A 6,125-nucleotide genomic window follows, 5' to 3' on the forward strand; every position below is an offset into this window, starting at 1 on the left:
TGGAGAGTTTGAGTTCATATTTTGTTCTACCTTTTTTCTTGCCCCCAAAGGATGAATATTTTCAACAATATGTAGGAACAAGAAATCTCAACACAAATTTCATCTATGTTTATGATCTAGTTCACTATGAGAGCATTGTTGATGATGAATTCCCAAGAAAATATATTTCGATCTCTAAGCTTGATCCAAAGGTACTTGAATTTGATTCTTTTAAAGATTTTTGTGGTACTAAATCAACTTTTTTGGGCATATCCCATAAGCACCACATTGACATGGAGAAGTTCAAGATTCCTAAAGATAAAAAGAAAATAACTTATGATTATGGATTAATGTTTGAAAATCTATTTCGGAGGATTTATTGCAGAAATATTGGTATAAAGTTACTATTGAGAAAGTGAGATTTAGTTTGGCCACATGCTAAGCTTTGTTACTATAAGATAAAGCTCTTTGACAAGTTAGAAAAATGCAACTTAGAGTCTGGTGAATATGAGTTCAATCAAATCATGGAAATTTCCAATCTTGTGCCATTTGTGGAACCCTTAGACTCAAGGACGAGTCTTTCTCAACCACAGGAGAATGATGTAAAAAAGAATCTATGTTAAATTATACTAATTTTGGCCAAAATCATATTTTAGAGGTCAAGTCCAAACATATAAACTTATTTGCAAGAAGCGCAAGAAGTCCAAGAAGTCAAGATTGATCTCAAGAAGCCAAGATTCTTTCATTCTTAAAATAGGATTTATTTTATTCCTTTTAGAATAAGAATTTTTCTTTTAGTAGGATTCTAGTTTCTTTTCTTTGTAGAATATGGATTTTACTTTCCTTGTCTTTAGTTATTTTATTTCCTTATTAGAATAGGAATTGTAGCCATCAAATAAGAGACATAAGCCTATATAAAGGATTCTCTTGCCTTGTAGAATAGAGAATTGACGTTTTTGAGGCTTGCCCTAGTTTTACAATAGCAGTTTTTCTCTATTTTGTCTTATTTATCCTTGTTTTTGGCTCCAAGCAAGGTGGTGATAGTCTTTATCTTGTTTTTAATTACGTGTGGTATTTCTTTATTACATTAATTGATTCCAAGTAGTGACTTTAGGAACTTGTTTAGTTCTTGATCTTTCAAGAACACGTTTCTTGATCTAAATTAAATCTTTTGATATCCTAGAATCATAACTTTTATTGAACTGGTGCAACATCAATATTTACTTATTTTGAATCAGTAAATAGTCTTTCTTATAGTTCAGATCGTCATATTTTACCTCATTTTTGAATCATCAAATTCTGAGTCCTAAAACTTCAGATATGTTGTTTCTTGAAATCAGCCCATAAACCACATTTTCATTTCAAGATCTTGATCTTGGTCGGTTGATTCTTTGTTAACTCGAAGAATCACATCACGCGGTTTGGTTGGTTCCCACAGAGAGGGAGAGGATTAGGAGGTTCATTGATGGCCTCAAGTATGGACTGCACTTTGTTATGGTTCGAGATAATGTATCAGGGGCTATGTTCGACGAGGTTGTTGATATTGCTAGGCTGCTAGAGCTGGTCCGTAGTCAAGAGCGTGAGGAGACGAAGGCCAAGAAGCCTCATGGATCGGGTGGTTTCAGTAGTGTTTCTTCTGGGGGTCAGTCCCACTACAGCATGGGTCGTCCTTATAGGTCTGCTCAATTGCTCGTCGGGGTGATTGTGACGCATAAACTAGCCATGGTTCATACAGTGCTAGCTCGGGTCATTCATCTCTCAGTGCACTTCCAGTTTAGAGTTTATCGTGTGCTCCATCAGTTCAGGGTTCATCTATGCCAAGACCCTCTAATAGTTATTTTGTTTCTCTAGATCCGCTTCAGTACTTGCCGCCATTGTCAGAGCGGGGTTTCTTTGAGTGTTGAGAGTTTGGTCATGTTAAGAGGCATTGTGCCGGCCTTTTAGGAGGTCTAGTTCACTAGATGAGTCAGGTTACGATTTTTTCACTAGTTACTTCACCACCCGCTCAGCTAGTTTGAGGTGGGCTCAGGCAGCTAGGGGTCGCCCTATAGGGGGAGGCCGATCAGGTGGTGGTCAGGCTCGATTCTATGTTATTCCTACTAGGATAGAGGTCGTTGCTTCAGACATAGTGATCACAGGTATTGTCTTAGCATGCAGCAGTGATCACAGGTATTGTCTCAGATACAGTTTTGTCATTTGGAACTTGTCCCTAAAGTTTGGCGTCATTCCTAGTTGATTAGATAGGAATTGGACGCGTAGTTATGTTTTAAAAACTTCTTGAGTTTCATGTTGATTCCATATGTTTTGGAGGTCTGATTCATGATTTCGGATGTTATTTTGATGATTTGATCGCACGAGCGAGTTCATGTTATTTTATTAGAATTATGTTGATGTTTGAATTAGAGCCCTGAGGGCTCGCGTGAGTTTCGGACGCGTTTTGGAGAGTTCATAGAATGTTCAAATTTTTGCCGGTGCTCTAAACTCGCATTTGCGAGAAATATGTTGCATTTGCGACTATCGCATTTGCAGGCTATTCTTCGCATTTGCAAAGTGCACTGTTTCCTGAAGAGTTCACATTTACGAACTCCCATTCGCATTTGTGATACTGGCCTGGGCTGGGGAGGGATTGGTTTTGCGAGCAAGTAGTCACTTTTGCAAAGTCTCCCAGGTTTGCATTTGCGAATTTCATGTCGCATTTTTGACTATAGCAGGGGTGTGATGATTGTTGCATTGCGATCTTTCTTCACATTTGCGACACCTGCGAAGAGGAATTTTAATCTACGATCTTGGGGTAAGTGATTTTGTTTAATTCCCAACTATTTTACATGATTATATATGAAATTAACATCAAAATTTTGAAAATCAAAGGGAAATTTTGAGAAACTTTGTCTATGTTTTAAAAAATGAGAATTTGAGTTTTGAGAGTCGATTTGAACTCGAATTTTAAAACAAAACACATATATGGACTCATGGGATTATGGTTAGTTGGAATTTGCTCTTGGACCCAGGTTTCGACCGGGCGAGCCCAGGGTTGACTTTTATTGACTTTTAAAAAATTGTGCAAAGATCATAACTTTAATTATTGGAATTGAATTCTCTTACATTATTTGATGTTATTGAGTCGATTTTGGTTAGATTTGAGCCGAGTGGAGGTGAGTTGTAAAGGGAAGCTATTTTAGAGTATTGATTGAAGGCTTTTGAGGTAAGTATCTTGCCTAACTTTGTGTGGGGGAATTACCCCATAGGGATTGGTTTGTTGTATTATTTGAACTACGTTAAAAATGTATACACGAGGTGACGAGTGTGTACACGATTTATATGTGAAAATTTGACCAGTTTAAACTCTTAGGTTCTTATGTACATTAAAATAAAGTTTTCTTATCATGTTATATCCTCCATTGCTAAATTTACCTTTACATGCTTTATTTGAAGTTGATTGGTTCATGTTCTATCTTGATTGGTTCATTTTCTATCCTTTATTGCCAAATATACTCTTATATGCTTTAATTGAAGTAGTTGCCTCTTTATTGTCATGTTATCCCTTGCATAGTTGAGCTATCCTTATTTGAAGTTATTATTACATGGTATCTCTTCCATTGTTAATTTATCCTTATTTGAAGTCATTGTTACATGTTATCTCTTCTGTTGTTAATATATCCTTATTTGATGTCATTGTTACATGTTAACTCTTCCATTGTGATTTATCCTTATTTGAATCGTTGTTACATGTTATCTCTCTTATAGTTGAGTTATTCTTATTTGATATCGTTGTTACATATTATCTCTCTCATTGTTGAGTTATTCTTAGTTGAAGTCATTATTACTTGTTATGTCTTTCATTGTGAGCTCTTTCTTCTATTTCGTTATGTTTTATAATTCTTGTGTTGATTTACTTGTCGTACTCCCGTGTTACTATTGATCTTGTTGTACTCGGTATTGTTGAGTCGTGGGATATATGTGGTTGTGGTAGTGGAACTGTTGTTGTTGAAATGTTGTGGTTTATGGGCACATATGGTGCGGGTTATTATGTTATGTTGTTATATTTTTGGAACATGTGGTATTGTTGAGAGGATTGTCGGGGTGTTCTCACGTGAGTTGTCCATGCTATTGTTATTATTGATATTGCACATGTTGCGTGACAAGGCAGGCTATATATGTGGGATTGCACATATGGCGAGACAAGGTAGAAATATTATTATGTGCGTGTGGCGAGACAACATGGACAATTATCTCATTGTTGTGCACACGTCGAGACAAGGGGAACTGTGTCGGAGATGATTCATGATGGCCTGGGGGCATTCTTATTGATGATATTGTGTAGTGGTGTGCCTACCTTGTGTGCGTTATGCATATTACGATTTTATTGTGTTGCTTCTTATATGCCTTTCGTTGTCTCTGATCTTACTTGTCGACTCGAGTTGTGATAGAACATTTGCACAAGCATACACCGTAATTAGTCACTCTTATCTATCCAAGAAGATGAACCTTGCTATCCATTGATCATTTACAATATATTCTTGTATACTTGCCTTCTGTGCGTGAGTTGCACCGTTAGCACGTGAGTTGTCTGCGCGGATATGAGATATTGTTACTGCTAGCACGTGAGTTTTTTGTGTGGTGAGTTGTCCATGCATATATGAGGCATTAATGGTATTGGCACGTGCGTCGTTTGTGCAGCACATGAGTTGTACGTGCAGTTGTGATTTGTAATGCGGGCACAAGATGCCATGTGATTAGGGCTCATGATTTGGGACTCGTGATTTGTGATTATGAGGTGTGGTACCTCGGAGAAATTCTTGTATAAACCTTGTGTGAAAGCGGTTGTTTTATTGGGTTATTACTTTTTTTCCTTACTTGGTTTCACCGGACTTTAACTATATTTTGCTTACTTCACGGCGTTATTACCTATTTGCTCCTTCTTGTTAATGGTTGTTTCTAGTTCTTATTGCAAGTATTGTGACATTATTCTTACCATGCTTAACTTTATATTGTTCCCTGTTAGTTTATTCATACTTGTACATGTTATTATATCTAGAAGGTGTCTTGATTGTTCCTCGTCACTATTTTACCGATGTTAGTCTTGATACCTACTGGGTACGCTGTGGTGTACTCCTGCTACGCTTGCTGCATATTTTTGTGCAGATCACGGTACCTCGGGGTGTGTCGACCATTAGATAGCTGATCGAGTATTGTTGTGGAGACTTCAAGGTATACTTGTTGTCGCGTTTGCAGTCCTCGGATTCACCTACTGTAGTTTACTTTGTACTGTTTATTTTTATTCTGAAATAGTTGTACTTAGAGATTTTCTAGTGAACTCAGTAGAGCTTATGACTTGTGCTACCAATTTTGAAATGGTATATAGAAACTTTGGATTGTTGCCATTATATAGAAATTTCTGGTTCATGCTTAATAGTGATAGGTTAAAATCTGTTATTGATTCAGTAAGTGTTAGGCTTACCTAATCTTAACGACTAGGTGTCATCACGAATCCTCGTGAGGAATTTTGGATAGTGACAAAATAGCATGGGAATATGCATAATTGGTCACAGCGTAAATATAGCAAATAGCATGGTCAATATGTACGATCAATCATATCACATATATAGAACGTTATGCATACAAAAGAGCAACAATCATATATTTTTTCCCTCGTATTTATATTGGTACTCATAACCTAATATATATACAGTACTCCCATATAAATAGACTATATATATACATATATATATATATATATATATATATATATATATATATATATATTTAAAATAGTTTTAGTTTCAAAAAAGTTCCCTCTTTGAGTTCAAAATCTTAACTTACTTCGATCAAGTCAAGACTAATATTCCTCAATATGTTTGCCGCATCTGGGATCCACCTACGATTCCTCGAAAGAATACTCAATGGTGTAATAAAAAACATAAAACAAAAACAAACAAAAAAAACTATGAGACTACAACAACCCAGTATAATCCCACTTAGTGGGGTCTGGGGAGGGTAGTGTGTACGCAGACCTTACCCCTACCCTAGGGTAGAGAGACTGTTTCCAAATAGAAACCCGACATCTTTCCCTCCAAGAACTTCCCACCTTGCTCTTGGGGAGACTCGAACTCACAACCTCCCGGTTGGAAGTGGGGGTTGCTTACCAT

Source organism: Nicotiana sylvestris, chromosome 4 (genome assembly GCF_000393655.2).
Source record: "Nicotiana sylvestris chromosome 4, ASM39365v2, whole genome shotgun sequence".
NCBI lineage: Eukaryota > Viridiplantae > Streptophyta > Magnoliopsida > Solanales > Solanaceae > Nicotiana > Nicotiana sylvestris.